Consider the following 18,601-nt stretch of genomic DNA (forward strand, 5'->3'; position numbering starts at 1 on the left):
CAAATGATTAAGTCCTGGTCTGTCGTGTTCAGTTCAGTAGCTCAGCGGGTTATAACTCTGTGCTTATTATTTTGGTACGACTTTTAGGAAGTTCTGTGATCCTTCACTTGCCATCATTACTTCCCATAAGTGGACAAATACATTTTTCCCACGTTTTGAGCTCTGCGGCTAGAAATGCGACGTGGTTAAATTATGGATTTTTACTAGTAATCTTGAGTACATTTACTGATAGTCGTGTCTCATCTGACCAATGAAATTGCCAACCATGTAACAGTAGGCAAATGAAACTGTCTCATGCTGATCTTTATGTCAGTCATGGATTACATGGAGTCTTATATTACGATTAGAAATAATTGAAGGACAAAAGAGAATTAAGAAATACGAGGTGATCTTTTCCAATCTGCCGTTTACATGGGGCACAGCATTAATCAGAACATGGTAAAGTTATGTAACAATTGTTTTTTTTGTTTCGTTTTTTGAGAAAATCCACGTGTGTGACACCTTTCATTGCGAATATCTCACCTTATCACTGGGTCACGTCTAATAAAAAAAGGTGAAGTGTCTCTTTTTGTAGATGTTTTTTAATGGTTAAATTTTGCTGTTGCAGCTTCAAATCAAGAGTACTTTTTGGTCCAAACCTTTGATTAATTCTCTTTGCAAGTTTTACGTTGTGCAGACATTTTTTGAAACATTCACAAGTTTCTGACATAATTCTGGATGGACACTTGACTCGATTTTCTGGTAAAGTTAATTAATGAATTTGGATGCTACCTGGGTTAGACAAAATCCAAAATTAATTCAAAGTTGAGCACACACTGTTCTTAAAAAACATGCAAACAAGCAAATAAAATATCAAAAGCCTATTGAAGATATAAGCTGCATAATCCTTCCATCCTGGAAAAAAAGTAATTATTTTACAGTTCTGAACACAACTGCAGCTGTAGAGAATCGTCTAATTTTCATCGGAGCCCACATCAGAATTATGGTTGAGTATATTTAAGTATATATTCTCATGATCAGATTAGTTTTGCTTTTAGCGCCAAATTAATGTATAACACATTTTAGAAGGGGCGGAAAAAATTAGAAACAGATATTATGGGTGTTTTTCAAACAACAGTAGACTGGAGTCTAAAGAAGGCACAATAGTATGAACAGTGTGGGGTGTGACAGAGTGGTCCAAGGGGGCAATGTAAGATTTGAATGTTACACAGTAAGGCACATTTACTACCATTGATAAACTGCAGCCAACAAGGGGCACACAATGACCCTTGACAGGAACAGGCCATAACAGTGACATATTATGATTTTTTTCCCCAATCAATGGGGATATTTCTTTGTTCCATTTTGGGGGTAAAATAAATAATCTAAAAAGTTGGGTTTGGCATTTTTGACCCAATTGTTTTAAGAGTTAATTACATGTCTTTATTCCTGTAAAATGGTTCGGATTTATTTCACAAGAATTATAAATTTAGAAATGGAATTGCAACATAAGAAGACGTTTGATTACGCAATACAATATCAGCAATTCAATTAATACATTGAAATTCAAAAGTTAATTTTACCAAAACATAAATACACAATTTACATTATTTACAGAGCATTCCATATTTGAAGAAATAACATAATAATGTCAAGCGACATGATGGTCATTATTTTCAAGCAGGATCTGATTGGGCGCAAGGGTGGACTTTTTATTCTTTCGGTATTTTCTCAAAAGCTCGTAGGTAGAAACGGCCGTGTGCATCGTACAGAGCATGATCACAACCAGCTTGCTTCCAAACCAATGGCTCCTCTCATGCCCTTCAAATTAAGCTCAGGAGAGATGCACATTCTACACGGCTGGAGTCCATGCAGATCAATGCATACAAAGTATGTTTATAATGAATTGCAAGAAGCTCTCCACTTGCGGATAATCTAAAAGTGGCCAGGGTGATCACAGATTGCCACTATGCAGTCACCCCAAACCTTCATGTCAGTGTTTCTCTGAAGGTGTGCTTCATTTACTGTCCACCAGTTTTAACAAGACCAATATGTGCCTAAAATATCAAATTTCATCTTGTCAGTCCGTATAATATTCCTCAAGGTTTTAGGAGTTAATAATGTATTTTTGTTTTTCAAAATCAAGACCATTGTTGTTTTGGATCAGCAGTGGGTCCTTGGAAAAAAGAAAAGGAAAAACAAACACGCAGCCGATCATCTCCCCTGTAAATAACAATAACAAGCGTTTTCATCATCTTACGTGTAACTCAATTTCCCTCTCAGCACAGCGCGCCTACATCCTCCTTCTTGTGCGTAATTCTACCATGACAATCGTGACAGTTATGGATCGTCTTTTCTTCTCCCGTTTCCCCTCCTGGTGATGAGACATAAACGGTTGCCTGCTGGAAGCTGGGGACTTGAGGCTAAACTTAGAGGCTGCCTCAATCAACGGCCTAATTAACAACTTGAGTGTGTGTCTGCGTGTGTGTGCGTGCGCCTGAGCACTTCCGACTTCTGATCTTCCCGTATTTCCTTTCCCAACAAGGCTTCTGTTCTGAAATGCCCTCCACCTCGTTTTTACCTCAAGGGTGTTTATCCAGATATATGCGATATAAAAGAGGCTTCTTTATCCCTCCAAATAACCATAGTCTCTCAAAACAACCCACACATCCCCCAGTGGAGCAGAGATGAACTTTAACCTTCGAGAAAGAAGAGTATTAGCTTCCTTATCAGTGCCACGCTCCTTCTGTCACTTCATCCCTTGGTCAACGCAATCTTAAATTATAAAAATAACAAAGCGAGAGTAAGGGAGGGGGTCTTGATCTGGCAGGCAGCCTCTCATGTTGCAGACAAACCTGTGAACTCAGCCAGTCGCGAGTTTGGTTGGAAACAAATGTAACGCAGAGCTCTTTCTGATGTGTGTATCTAAGTTGGTTTGACTTGCAACTTCATGGACAAGGGTGAACATAAAGTCAAGTGTGTGTGCGTGTGTGTGTATATAAATGAGTGTGTTTCATTACAAAGTAAGTGAAGAGAAAACGCTAAGGAATCAGAATGCCCTTTATTGTCATTGTACTCAGTACAACGCGATTGGAGAGTTCCCCTCTCCAGTGCAAATATAATAATTTAATTAAATATAGCAATTAAATTAATTAAAGATTAAATAATTAAAAAATACATAAAATACATAAAAAAAAAACAACACAACTCCATTTAAGTGATGCTGGCCAATCTCCAATATGCTTCGATTTTCAATTTTTCTGACATCATAACTCTCAATTCATTTTTGTCAAGGCTTGTCTTTATTAGGGTAAAATGTGAGTATCCAAGTTGACCTTGGGTGAGAAAGCGCATGTAAAAAAAAAATTCCACTATTCACTCTCACATCTATGGACCTTTTACAGTCTTTAATTAACCTAACAGCTAGGGATGTTTTTTTAGAAGTGGGAGGAAGCCAGAGTACGTGGAGAATATCTATCCGCGGACAGGGAGAACATGGAAGCCTGAATGTCTTCATGAGAATAGTCTCAAACACAGAACTTGTCGACTGTGATGCTAACCACTTAGGGCTCTATCGTCATGCCCAGTGCAAGTCATGCATGAGGTGTGGTCTCAATATGCGTCGGGGCAGGTTGGACTATCATTTGGTATTTTTGCAGAACTGTGCAAGCTCATATCACACACAAATAAATGAACAACCTGATTTACTAATAACAGTGTCCAGTGAGGACTGCGCCTTTCAAGTGCGAAAAATATCTCGCATCCAGGTAGTATGTTTGTGTCAATGAATATGCAAAATTTGGTGTTTACACACATCTTCATAAAAGTCCACTTCTAGTGTTATCCCCCACATGCTCAAAACATCCCCAGTTATTAAATTGTTGGTTTCGGTAATTTTTTAAATGTTATTTGTCTGAATAAATGTTAATTTATTCAACAATTAAATTAAAAAAAAAAAAATTCAATAATTTGTTTTCACTATATAAAATTGGACTAATAACAAAATGACAAAAGATAAATATAAATCTTATCTTATCTTTGTTCCTTGTGCAGTTATTCTTTCCAAGAAGGCAAGCACTGCTGCGCACCGTGTGATGAGTTTGAACCCAGCTTGAATGAATTACATTTATACTTTTTTAAATTAAGAGGAAATTAGTAGAGAACGTGAACGAGAACAAAGACAATACTTAATTATTTGAATGTAACTGTCACGGAATGGTTGTTGCATCTGGCCACAAGCTTTCGCCAGTTCACTCAAACAAAGGACCACCAATGGTCAGTGTGCCATCTAAGGAGGAAACACAGGCATTGCAGGGGCATTTTTTTTTTTTTTTAAGATGGACATGTTCGGTGGGTCGTGTACGCCCCACGAGCCTTAGTTTGCCTATTACTGGTCTTAAAGAAGTCTATGTTCATTCATTCCTCACATGGAGCCTCAGTTAGGTCTATTTTATTTGACAGTATGCGAGCATTTTAAGCGATTACGGCTCTTTTAAAAGTAATGTTTGTAGGATTTATAAGTTGTCATTATTTCTGACACAGCCAATGAATCAATTCTGGTAAATGTGTCATACTTTTCCAGTTGTGAAATTTACATTGAGATGTTCCCCATATTCATTGGTGCTAATTTTTCCGACATTCTTTCCCTCTACACCTTTCTGGCCAGGCCCCCTAGTTAGTCACTCAGTATTATAATTTTAAAAAAAAAGTGATAATGTGTTGCAGACAGTCACTCTAATTATAAAATGGCTTCAGAGGGATCTTTTGGATGCCAGATGTACAGCAATGTCACAGTGCCCCCTTGTCCACCCAAACTATCATCCCACCCTCCTCCTCACTGCTCCTATCATTGTGCCTCCTCTAGCCTTCAGTCTGCACTCTCCCATCTTCATTCTTCCTGCTCAATGGGGGAGGAGGAGAATAAGACTGACCTTGAGTGTTCACTCCCAAGCCACAACTTCTCACACGCAGGTGCACAGGCAGACACGCGCAAGCACTCACGTGCACTCACACGCACGCACACACACGCACGTATACACACACACAGACACACGCACACAAACTCAACAGCTCACTTCCTGTAGTATGATGTGAAATAATGTGTAGAAAAGCAACACCATGTTACTACTTAAGAATTCAGTGAATGAGATCAACTGAATCGTTGCAAGTAAATGTGTTGCGCTTTTCCTTCTGTACTCAAAAGCTTCACAATGTTAGTCATCTACCCACTGGCCGGGGATCGAACCCCCACCTCTCTCAACTTTAGTTGCGAGACAACCACTCTACCACTGATCCATGCCATTCAGCTCCTCAGTGTGTCATGTGTCATGTCTCCCGCGATAAGAGACTTCTAACCTACCATGTGTTATCCAACAGCTCAACGGAATAATTAAGCATTTATTTTATGGGCAGCTTACCTTTGCCAGGGTCGCAAGTCAGAGAAGCCTACTTTAGGGTGACTTGAGGCAAGAACAGTGGTATACCCTGGACTGGTCGCCAAACAATGGCAGAGCACATTCAGACAAATGGCCAAGCACGTACATGGTTAAGTATGCAAAGCACTCTGCAAATAAAGTTTGATTTGATTCCTACACACATTTTTACAAAATGACTATTTTGGATTCGTTAATATAAATTCAGAGATCAGTTTCTTCCTTCAACACATTTGTAGATAACTGCTGAAAAAATGTGCAAAGACACAGAACAATGTGATACTGAATGGTAGAGATTCATGGCCCTATTTTTGTGCCCGCCACAAGTTTAACCCAAAATTTAGTATAACTAAACATTGGTAGAGTTTTCTTTCTTTTGGTATTTTCATAGATGGGAGCAGTTAGAAAGGGGGGTTTGCGCTATTGTGGTGGTTAACACAGTCGGCTTTCTTGCCATTCTATGGAAGCTGCTCCCCTCATTCCCTTTAATATCAGTGCAGGAGATGCGTGCAGTCGACATGGCAGAAGAATAATACAGTTGGTGTAGGTACTCAAGCGCACAATGTACACATAAAAGGAACTGCAAGAAAATATCCACACACAGATGAAAGTTGGCTGCTGATTGTTTGTGCGTAACAATCAACCCCAAACCCTCACCTGCACCCATAGTTGTTTAATAGAGGGCTTGTAATAGACAACGCCCTCGGACCGCTGGAAGTCCCATCAAGGTACAGCAGAGTCAGAAAAATCCATCCGTTCACCATTTCAGATTTCCAGATTTTTTGAGATCACTGACACATTTCCCCCTTCCCGACTATATAAGAACTAAACGCCTTCATTCACATCGGTGGCTATGCGACGTTACTTAGTTATAACTTCGCTCTATTTCAACCACTAAGCATGTAGTTAGTGAGCTAGCTCAGCCTAAACCCTGTAAATTCATTTTTTGGGATGCCACAAAGCTCTACGTCATGATTTAAATTCCCAAGTGTTATGTATTTTGTATTATTCAGGGGACCTTGATATGTTGAAACACAAAGCATTGTGGGTCTAAAACTAGCTAGCAGGGAGTATGTGCTTGAATGTCAGTCATGTTGAGTGAGACACAGGCTGAAATTTGTGTTCTGCTGTGTTAATAAAAAGTTGACGTTCCCTGAAGTGACTCAGTTACCGGAACAAGATCTGACGTGGAGGATTTTAAGTAAGGTCCTGAGGAAGAACCACTTTCCCAGATGTGTCTACCTGCGGCACTTCATTTCACTAAATGGACTCTAATGTTGTTTTAAATAACTTTTTGCACTCGGCTATACAATGGCATTGCAGCCTGGACATCCTGGAAGGGGGATTTCTCCATATGTCGTCCCTTTTCAAGGTTTGTTCCTTTACTTGCCAAATGTGTTTTGCAGTTTTTCTTTGAGTGGTTTAGATCGCCAGAATGTCACCAATTTTTGTCAAATGTGGACCGATCTGGATTCGTGAACAATAATGAACACATTTACTGCCATTGACGGCTAAAGACGCCAAAGATCCATTTTTTTTTTTTTACATGGCTGGTAGTGAATGAGTTAACTACAGGCCCATACCAAATCTTCAATCTTTGGGAAAAATCATTGAAAGGGCTGCTTTTCAACAGATTCACAGTTTTATGGTGCAAAGCAATTTCTTTAATTAATTTCAGTCTGTATTTCAACCACACCACAGCACTGAGACTGTAATTATTAATGTCTTAAATGACATGCCTTCAAAAACACTGCCCTTGGTATTGCTCGATCTCAATGCTGCATTTGACACAGTTAATCCTAATATACGACAGACTAGAACAGTAGGTTGGATTTACTGGCACTGTTAAATTGGTTCAAAACTTACTTGCAAGATAGGAACTACTTTGATTCAACTGGTTGTCATGAGTCTGAGCGAAGATCACATGCGGGGTTCCACAAGGATCCATTCTTGGACCCATTCAATTTAACATCTACATGCTGCTTGCTCAGATTATGAAGCATCACATCTCATATCATACATAAGTGGATGACATGCAACTTTACATTTCAGCCTCATCACATATAATTCCATTAAGTAAGTGTGCCTGCCAACCCACTGCCTTCCTTCTACGCTCTATGCTGGACCCCCATCCAGTCCCTCTTCCGCACTCAGGTTTCACCTCCCAGCTTCCTGCTGCTCCCAGTAAGGGTGACACATATTTTACCTCTGTTTTAAAGTGTGTGAGAATATGTACAACAAAATGTTCTACTTAGTATACTAAGTATAATAAATATTTTGTACAAAATATGTCTTTTATCAGGTTCATATAATATCTATACAGAGGCAACATGGACCTGTGTTGATGTTAGCAATGGAAAGGTTTTGCAAGTCATTTGACACTTTCGGCGCGACAGGACGTCACTTTCGTCGCGACATCTTTTCCTCCGCTTTTATCCACCGGGCGAGTAAACGCAACTATGGTTTCGTGCACCACCACATGCAACACTTGCACCTTTCTCATGGAAAGACTCTCCCTGCTAGAGGGACGTGTCCGCCAGCTAGAGCAGAGTAATGTGGTAAGCGTAAACGTGGCGGACACGACTGTTAGCACGGGTTGTAGCCAACCTGCTAGTCCGGTTAGCATTGGCCGTAAACGGCTTGCTAATCGCGGTGAGCCTGTTAAGACACATAGCAGTTCCATTCCACCTCGGTCTCATGGCTCCCGCACCTTAGTGATAGGTGACTCCATTACCCGCAACATTAAGCTTGAAAATCCAGCCACAGTAATGTGTATTCCTGGGGCCAGAGCACCCGACATAGAAGCTAATCTTATGGAGCTAGCGCGCAAGACACCTATACACCAGCGCTGTGCAAACAACGCTAGCTATTCAGATATAGTGATACACGTTGGCTCCAATGACACTAGGATGAAGCAATCAGAGATCACAAAGAAAAACATAGCAAGGACTTGTGATCTCGCCAGAAAGATGAGTCGGCATCGAGTAATTGTCTCTGGCCCCTTGCCTGCGAGAGGCAATGATGAGAGGTTTAGTAGATTATTCTTGCTAAATAAGTGGCTGGCTAGTTTTTGTAGTGAGCACGGACTGCAGTTTATAGATAACTGGCCTTCTTTCTGGGGCCGACCCGACCTGCTGAGGATGGACGGCCTTCACCCTAACTGGGAAGGCGCCATCACTCTTTCTAGAAACATAGATTATTGTTTGAGCCTTCCATGACTATTCATATTAGAGCAGGTCGGGCTGCAGGCGAATAGTGAGCCTGTAAGGAAGGGTATGGAGTCTGTAAGGCTAGAGCTAACTAGCGCTATGCTAGACTTAGACAACACACATAGCTTTTCTTCTAGATTTGAGCGCTACACACCATACGCTGGTAGATCTCATACTGATATAATTTCTACTGAGGTGGCAATACATGATGGGTTTAAGCATTCCTCCTCGGTCGGTTTTATTGACGACGAGCCGTTCTCTCAAAATAATAGCACTCGAAAGCTGGTAAATAACTATCGGATTCCGACCGTCAGAATTTCTCGCCGCGTTTATAGTCGCTCGAGGTACAATCCGGGACCTAGGCAAGGCAATCTCCTTAATATTATGACCAGGAGTCCTGTTGCGCGGAATAACTTAGATAGACCTATTTTACTGAAACTCGGTTTTTTAAATATTAGATCGCTTTCATCGAAAGCCTTGTTAGTTAATGACCTTATTAGAGACCATAATCTTAACATGATTGGTCTTTGCGAGACCTGGTTAAAACCAAATCAGTTTTTACCGCTAAATGAGGCTTTGCCTCCAAACTTCGTGAGCTCGCATGTTGCGCGCCCTCAAAAGAAAGGCGGGGGTGTAGCCCTCATTTCCGAATCTAACCTAAAACTTAGTCCTCGTTTTAGCAATTCCTTTAAAACATTTGAAGTTCTCATTATGCGATCCTCAGCCGAGCTGCCGTTTTATCTTGCCGTTTTTTATCGTCCACCTGGCTCTTACTCCGGCTTTTTAGATGAATTTTCTGAATTCGTAGCTGATTTAGTAACTCATGCGGATAATATACTTATCATGGGCGACTTCAACATTCATATGAATCTCCCGTCGGAACCACTTACGGTAGCGTTTCGGACAATCATTGATATGTTTGGTTTCACGCAAATAATAAATGAAGCAACGCATATAAATGGCAATACGCTAGATTTGGTATTAACCCGAGGCTTAGCATCTTCAAAAATAATTGTATTACCATATACCAGTGCTATATCTGACCATTACTTTATCAAATTTGAAGTCTTGGCTCACTGTCATCGTTCTGACCATAATCAAAATTATAGCAGCCGTAACATTAGCTCCTCAACCATCGTTGCGCTCTCTGAGCTACTCCCTTTAGCAACTGCTTCGTTTCCTAATTATATTGGTACGATTGATGATCTCACAAACAACTTTAATGTCGCTTTGTTAAATGCGCTTGACTCCGTCGCGCCTTTAAAAACTAAAACTCGTCCAAAGAGGCTTACTCCGTGGTTTACAGAGGAAACGCGCGTACTGAAACGATCTTGTAGGAAGCTTGAGCGCAAATGGCGTGCGACCAAACTTGAGGTCTTCCGTCAGGCATGGTGCGATAGTTTACTAATATACAAAGAAGCGCTTAATTTAGCCAAAACTAATTATTATTCTAGATTAATTGTCTTACATAAAAACAATCCTAAATATTTATTTGATACCGTAGCAATGCTAACGCAACAGCGACCAACCTCGGATAGCTCTTCCTATTCAGCTCACGATTTTATGCAATTTTTTACTCAGAAGATAGAATGTATTCGTGATGAGATTAAAGACACTGTTCTTAAAATTCCGTCGAATTCCGCAATAAATTGTGTTAATAGGGACATTAGGGCTGATAACTGTCCGATAACCTTATGTCAATTTAAAAAAATATCTCTTGAGAGCCTAACAAAATTGGTTAGTGCGGCAAAACCGACAACTTGTGTGCTCGATCCGCTTCCTGGCAAACTAATTAAAGAACTGTTTACGACCCTAGGACCGTCTGTTTTAAATATAATTAATCTATCACTTACCACGGGTGTAGTACCAGCAGCTTTTAGGACCGCCGTTATCCGACCGTTACTTAAGCAACCAAACCTTGACCCAGAGAGTCTCATCAACTATAGGCCGGTTTCAAATCTTCCGTTTATTGCAAAAATTCTTGAAAAAGTCGTAGCGCAACAACTTAATGAATATATGACTGTTAATAATCAATTTGAACCTTTCCAATCGGGTTTTAGAGCCGACCACTCTACTGAGACGGCCCTTGCTAAAGTTACTAATGATCTTCTCATAGCTATGGACGCCGACACCTCATCAATATTACTCTTACTCGATCTTAGTGCCGCTTTTGATACCGTTGATCATAACATATTATTAAAACGCCTTGAAACGTGTGTTGGCATTTCAGGTTCAGCGCTTTCTTGGTTTAATTCGTATCTGTCGGAGAGGACGCACCGTGTAATTCATGGCAATACGACTTCGGATCTTTGTAAGATCATATGTGGAGTTCCGCAGGGATCGGTACTTGGACCTCTATTGTTTAGCATCTATATGCTACCGCTTGGTGATATTATACGGAAATATAACATTAGTTTTCACTGTTACGCTGATGATACGCAATTATACATGCCGTTGGATATAACGAATCCCCGCGACTGCTATAAATTAGAGGCGTGCCTTGCCGAAATTAAACAATGGATGTCTTTCAATTTTTTGCGTCTTAACTCAGATAAAACCGAGATGCTCATCATTGGACCAGCGCGTCATCGGTACCTTTTCAAAGACACCACTCTGAATATCGATAAATGTAATATTATCCAAAAGGATTCAACAAAAAATCTCGGTGTTATATTTGACGCAACTATGTCTTTTCAAATGCACATTAAAAATATTACTCGAACTGCGTTTTTTCATCTGCGTAACATTGCTAAAATTCGCCCAATTCTATCAACGTGTGACGCGGAAATCTTAATCCATGCGTTTGTTACATCTCGCCTCGACTATTGTAACGCTTTGCTCTCGGGTCTCCCCATGTCGAGTATTAAAAGTCTGCAGTTAGTTCAAAATGCAGCAGCTAGACTCTTAACTAAGACGAGAAAGTTTGATCATATTACCCCGATATTAGCCAATTTGCATTGGCTTCCGGTCCACTTGAGATGTGATTTTAAAGTTCTGCTACTTACTTTTAAAATATTGCACGGCTTAGCACCTTCTTATCTCGTTGACCTCGTGGTACCATATGTTCCGTCCCGAAACCTTCGCTCACAAAATGCTGGTCTTTTAGTGATCCCGCGAGCCAAAAAGAAGTCCGCAGGTTCTAGAGCGTTCTCTATTCGGGCACCAATGCTTTGGAATGCACTTCCCTCAGATATTAGAGGCGCCACCTCAGTAGAAATGTTCAAAACACTATTAAAGACGCATTTATACTCTTGTGCATTTAGCTGAAATATTTGTTGGCCTGTTTACTGCCGCTTTTTTTTTTCTTTTGTTTTCTTTTCTGCCCCCTTTTCCCCCGGCTGGGGGATTAGGTGACGGTGACCCACTAGGAAGTTTAAGGCATTGACCAACTGGGCATGCACCTGTTCCAGTGATGTCGTCTTCCTGCAGCGCGACATTTGATCAATTTATTTATATACTTTAGCATCTAATTTAATTATTTGTTGGCCTGTTTACTGCCGCTTCTTCTCTTTTCTGCCCCCTCCTTCCCCTGCTTGGGAATTAGGTGATGGGGACATGCTTTGAAGATTACGGCACTGACGAACCGGGAAGGGACCTGCTCTGCCGAAGTCGTCTTCATGCAGCGCCTTTTCTGATTTCCTTATATTTCAGCACTTCATTGAACTACTTGTTGGCCTGTTTGCTATTTCTGTTCTTTCTTTTCTGTTCCCAATTCCCCGAATTAGGTGATGGCGATTCACTTGGAAGTAGCTGTACTGAATTTACACCAACTGACCGGTACAAGATCGAAGGCTCATCTTCGGATATGCTGCCATGGATATTACGGCCCTGGATGAGGACCCACTCCACTGAAGTCATCTTCCTGCAGCACTTCATTCAATTGACTCTTATATTATCTCATCTATTATTGCATAGCATCATTGTATGTGCCAAATGTTGCCCAGTTGGCATCCATTGCAGCCTGGTCATCCTGGAAGGGGGATTCCCCCATCTGTGGTCCCTTCTCAAGGTTTCTCACTTTTCCCCTAATGAGGTTTTGTGAGTTTTTCCTTGCCCTCCTGGGGGTTAAGATCGGGGATGTCGATTGTGGCTATGTAAAGCCCTTTGAGACTGTCTGTGATTAAGGGCTATACAAATAAAATTGACTTGACTTGACTTGACTTGAGCAAAACTCTCAATTCACTTCCTTTAATTGTTTGCTGGCTCATGGGCATGGTTTCTTCTGTGCGAGCATAATTATGGACGGAAATAATTTCATCTTCCTCATTGATGTAACATTGTTAACTTATTGTTTAATTAATATTAAGTTGTCAAAAATGTGGACAAATATCAACCTTTCTTTGTCACAAATGGGGTTAAAGAACAATAACACAAAAAACTCACACACACACTCACACAACGAATGCTATTGCTCCAGTGATACATTCATTTTCCATCTGTAGTCCAGATGGGAAACGGCTTTTTTGCTTAATGTGCTGCATCACTTCATTTCTTCTATGGTATTGATTATGTGCACATTGTCCATAAATGTAATTACAAAAGGACTGCCACTTTTTCCTGAAATTAAATTATGTATATAGTAACTAGGGCAAGGCCGCGCACCTCCCAGCATCTCTCAAGTGGCGACGTGGCCAAAGAGTCAGTGAGGTCTACCCGGAGTTCCCAAAGGCGCTGGAGGTTGCGGGACTGTCACGGTTGACACGCATCTACAGCAATGCATGAATATCGGAGACAGTGCCTCTGGATTGGAAAACCGGGGTGGTTGTCCTCCTTTTTAAGAAAGGTGTCTTCCAATTAAAGAGGAATGACACTCCGTAGCTTCCCTGGTAAAGTCTATTTAGGGGTGCTGGAGTGGAGGATCTTTTTATGTACAGAATTTCTAGGCGCAGACGGGGCAATGAAGGGGTCCAGTTTCTTCAACTCTCACCGGAGCAGTTCGCAGTCGATTGTGAAACAGATGGGTTGAAAATGTTATGAGGAAACAGATGAGGTAGTGTGGGCATCTGATTAGGATGCCTCATGGACGCGTCCCTGGTGAATTGTTCCGGGTATGTCCCACTGGCAGGAGACCCTGAGGGCGACCCAGGACAAGCTGGAGAGACGATGTCTCCCGGCTGGCCTGAGGATGCCTTTGGAAGAGTTGGAAGATGTGGCTTGTGAGAGGGCTGCTGCCTCCGCAACCCTGGATGAGCAGCAGGCAATGGATGGATGGAAGGCTGATAGTATATTTCAGTATCTGGCATGAGATTCCACTCCCCCACTATATAAGACCGAAGTGCCTTTATTTGCATCAAATGTGCGGTGTTGTTGCAAGTTACTTAGTTATAACTTGTCTTATTTCTACTCCAACAGGATGTAGTAAGAACTCTAATTGTAAAGTGTCTTCAATTTTACATAAGTTGACCACAGGAATAAAGCAGTGATTTCCTCCTCACCCCAAAATCCATTTCGATACGAATCTTGAGGCTTGGAGTGCGATAATGAGTTTCTTGTTGTAAATTCACACAATAAACACACACGCACACACATACATATATATATATATATATATATATACATACATATATATATAAATATATATATTGGGGATGGGGAACTGGCAGCCTGCACCAATTCTCAGAGTAGACCTTCATTAATTTTTTGGTGAGAAAAGAAAAAAAAACTGTGTTAACCACAGGATGGCAGTCATTGTTCACCACAATGTCCAACCTCGAGGCTTTTGTGCATCAGAGGAGAAGGGCGTGTCATTGCCCCCACCACAATGCTAGTACACAAACAACAGCAATTTTTTTTCACGCTCGTTTGAAGTTCATGTGGAGTTAGTACATTTGTGTCCTCTAAAAACAGGGGTATAGACAACATTTAATGGTGTTACAAATGAGTAAGATTGCTTAATTGGACAAGTGGTTGTTGTGGTGAATTTGTCTTGGGTCTTGGCCTTGACTCCCCAGCCATGGTGGCCTGAAAAGGGCCAAGCAGGATATAAATAAATCAGTCAGTACAAGCCAATATTTAAATTTATATGATGGCACGCTTTGTTACAGCTCCAGCTGTTGTGTTATATATATAAAATTGTATTGTATAGTATAATATAGCCATTAAAAAGTCCAAAACTGGTAAATATCGACATTAAATAGATCCTTATTTCAACAATATGTGCAAAAAGTTTTAACATTTTTTTTAAAGGCCAAGTTATTTTTTAACAAAGAAACCAGAATCAACTTGAGGTTATCATCTGCGACATGAAACAAATCTGTTGTCAAGTCTAGTCATTTTACGTGTAGAAATATCAAACCAGTGTGATGAAAAATAACTATCAGAATAGATTTAAAGCACTTAAAATATTCCAAACAATGTCAAACTGGTGATGTATGTGCTAATTACAAATATGACTGCGGTATTAAAAAGTCAAGCTTTCAACACAGCCATTGTCAGTGGTAATGAGCGTTTCTTTTCTTTTTTTTGAGGCATAGCCTCGTTAATAGAATGAGTGGCAGCTTGCAGCAATCATTAAACGAAGTCTCTTCTTCAAAGTAAATTACCAGAGGCTAGTCCCTTTTTTTCACTCTCCTTCTCCACTGAGCAGGGAGGGGACAGATGAGCAGAGCAGGCAGAGGGTGGGTGACTCAGTTAAATATTTTAACCCAGTTAACTCAGTTTGAGCATATTTTGCCAATATTGTACCATATTAGCTGTTCCTCTTTAGCTCATCATTTCAGAACAAAACACCCTGCTCAAGTTTCCCCTGGGACTTGCAAACCAACACTGTGGCGTGTGGTGCTTGTGGGCAGTTTTGAAAAATGTTTCTGAGAAAAATGCCTGTACAAGAATCAAAGAAAGTTTTTAGAACAGTTTATTAGAACAGTCTTTGAATTAAATATTGTTCATATTTGGTAATTTAGCATTAATTCCAAGATATTATTCTATTATTCAAATAAATATATGTTATAAGCTTCACAAAAATAGTAGTTAAAAAATGTGATAATAAATAAAATATGATTCATCGCAATATATTAGAAAGCGGACCAGTTTGATTCAGCTCAATTAAATGTATTTACACATTTTAAATCCAAACTGATTTACCAATGACTGACAGAGAGAAACACATTGACTGACTGGCTGACTTTGGGGCCACATGCACTTTAAAAATAAAATGAGTGATGTCAAAATTTCAAGGCAACAAACTTTGATAATATATTAAGTTAGGCAATTCAAGAAAACATTTTAAGTTTTACCAATGTGAAAATTGGCTTTGCCGCATTTTGGACAAAGAAATAAAAGTTTACGAACTAATTGTTCCTTCGATTGTCCCCTAACTTCAAGATATAAATGAAAACAACTCAGCAAACTGTTTTTGAGCAAAGAACTGCTTGATTTTATGAACCAAAAATGTTGCTATAAATGTCAGTAATTTATATTTGAAAGCTTTTCCGACTTGAATTACTGTTTTAGCCCAATAGAAGTTGTGTTTTTTTACAGTGTGGTTATTTGTCTTCTTTCGTCTGCAGTGTGCCAGCTGCATACATCTGGTAGTGTTGGGGCCTCTTGCAGCTCAATCAACACATCATTCCACTGGTGTCTGTGCCTTTGTACTTCGTACTACTCACGATTCACCTCATTACCCACATAAGCCACACCTCTATTTGGCCAATTAATTTATTATCTACTTTAGATTGGTCAGCTGGTGATGATAAGGTATATATTTTTAAAGAGAAACAAACTCTTCAGAGCAACCCAACAATTTTTTTATGCGGTGTTTATTACAACCCATAAAAAAAGTGTAAAAATAAGGGATAATATTAAATAAATAAATAATCAATTTACGATGATTTTACGAGGAATATAAAAACGGAATAACTGTTAAAGTTTAGATATGGCATGAATCAATTGCAACTTTAAGTACAGGGTTGAAGTAGTTTTTCTCCATAGCAGCAAAACTTATGTCTATAGCGTAACAGAAACATGCACATAATTGATTGTACTCATAATATAAATTCTCTCAGTCGCAGCCAATAGTTTCAGTTGCACATATGCCGTATCTGTGATCATAAAAAAAATTTAATTATACCCCAAAGGAGCGGCTGATGCTCATCTGCAAGACTTGGGCTTTGGAACTGCTTTGAGTTAAACTGGGGACAAATGAAAAAGTTGATGACTCGTTGTTGGAGAGATACTAATCTGCTTCCTGAAGATTATTGAGTGGTCCTTGAGCAAGGCACCATGCAACTCCACCCTCCCCCCCAGCTCAAGTGGTGCTTGCACACCACTTTCAGTCTGATCTCCTTGCATGCTTGCATGTCTGTTCTCTGTGTGGCGTGCAGCATAAATATACAACATACAGTATGAATTGAAATTTCCCTAGAGTAAATATAATGAGGATAACACATTTAAACTAAATAAATAAATAGTTTTACTGTTAGTGTTGTGGTAAGTTTGCCTGACTATGGTGCAGGCTGCCTGCTGAGCGTCACTGAGTGGAAACTGAAAATTCCTGTGAGTGTGGTTGTCCGTCTCTGCATGCCGTGCAGTTGACTAGTGACCAGTCAAGAATGGCAGCTGGGAAATGTTCAGGCTCCCTGTGACCTCCAATAAAATAGATGGTTGGATGACTGCAATTGTTTAGTTATACTGATGGTATAAATGGACAAATGCAGAAGGTGATGAGATTACCATGGTAATAGGTCATATGTGGACACGGCATTTGTGAGAGCAGCAATTGTACACTTTGCTTTAAAATAGTTATTAATTACAAATGTATTTTTGTTCATCTATCCAAGACAGTGACATATTGTGACTGACAGAACTATTTAATTGTCTCTTAAAAGAACATAACATGCAATTTATTGTACGCGTGTATCCACATCTAGCTGCTCATACAACAGATTAAGTCATGAAATATTGCACAGTAGCCTATATCATCTTTTTCCTCAATTAAACATATCCAAATGTAACATTATAATGTGTGTTAAACAAGTGGAAATACGTCAAAATTGGTTTAATTGTGGTTTAGTTTGTGAGGAAATTCAGTTAAAATAGAAATAATCCTAATTTCAGTACTGCTACTTTTTGTCACATTCTTGTTTGCTGATGTTATGAGATATGTCGAATGTAAAATGAACGCATTTGCTTAATAATTTTTGGGAAACAAATGGGTGAGACTATCGAGTAAAAATCACTTTAAATTTTCTGGTCATTATGCGTTCATATGTTATTACAGTGCCATCTTGTGGACCGAGTGAAGTATTGAGGACAATTCATTGTATTCGCTATCTTTATACGTGTGATGCATACTGAACACGGAAATAATGATAGTTGTCATCAATGGAATTGGGACTGGTGGAATTATTTAATTACTAAGCGCTACTGAATTTAGGACATTCTCTGCATCGCGAACAAAACAGGGGCCCTATAATAACAATAAGAACAAAGACAGAGTTTAAAGAATAACGGGAAAAGGAGTAGATGAAGGGAGTGTATTTGTTGTATGTTTTACGTTTTAGTCAAATGATGGCTTTATAAAATTATTTCTATAAAGGCCTATTGTACACCACCGGTCAGTAGTTTTTTTTACCCTTTTTCCCTCATACATGCAGTTCATTGTATCATTGTATTTTGTAATTTGGAAATAAAAGCATCTAATAAATAAGCAATTTCAGTTACAAAAGGAACCATGGAACCAATTTCTGAACTAAAATGTATTTTAAATTTGTGTGTAGTTAAAATAGCTACAGAGGCTGCTGTACCCACTGTCAGTAATATGAGTCAAATGTTCTTCAGAAAGTTCTTCTCAATTTTGTTGCAGAAGCATTTGTATGTTGCTTTGCTTCTTTTTTGTTCCACTCAGCCATAAACAACTCCACGGAGTCAAAATCTGGAGATTGTGCCTTTTCTGAAATCTGAAATGTATTTTTCCAGTTTTTCATTTTTTTTTTTAAATAAAAAAACAAACAAACAGACACACATAAAATAAACCAGCATCCA

The sequence above is a fragment of the Idiotropiscis lumnitzeri genome, chromosome 7 (genome assembly GCF_059441095.1).
Source record: "Idiotropiscis lumnitzeri isolate Australia: NSW breed Sydney's pygmy pipehorse chromosome 7, RoL_Ilum_1.0, whole genome shotgun sequence".
Taxonomy (NCBI): domain Eukaryota; kingdom Metazoa; phylum Chordata; class Actinopteri; order Syngnathiformes; family Syngnathidae; genus Idiotropiscis; species Idiotropiscis lumnitzeri.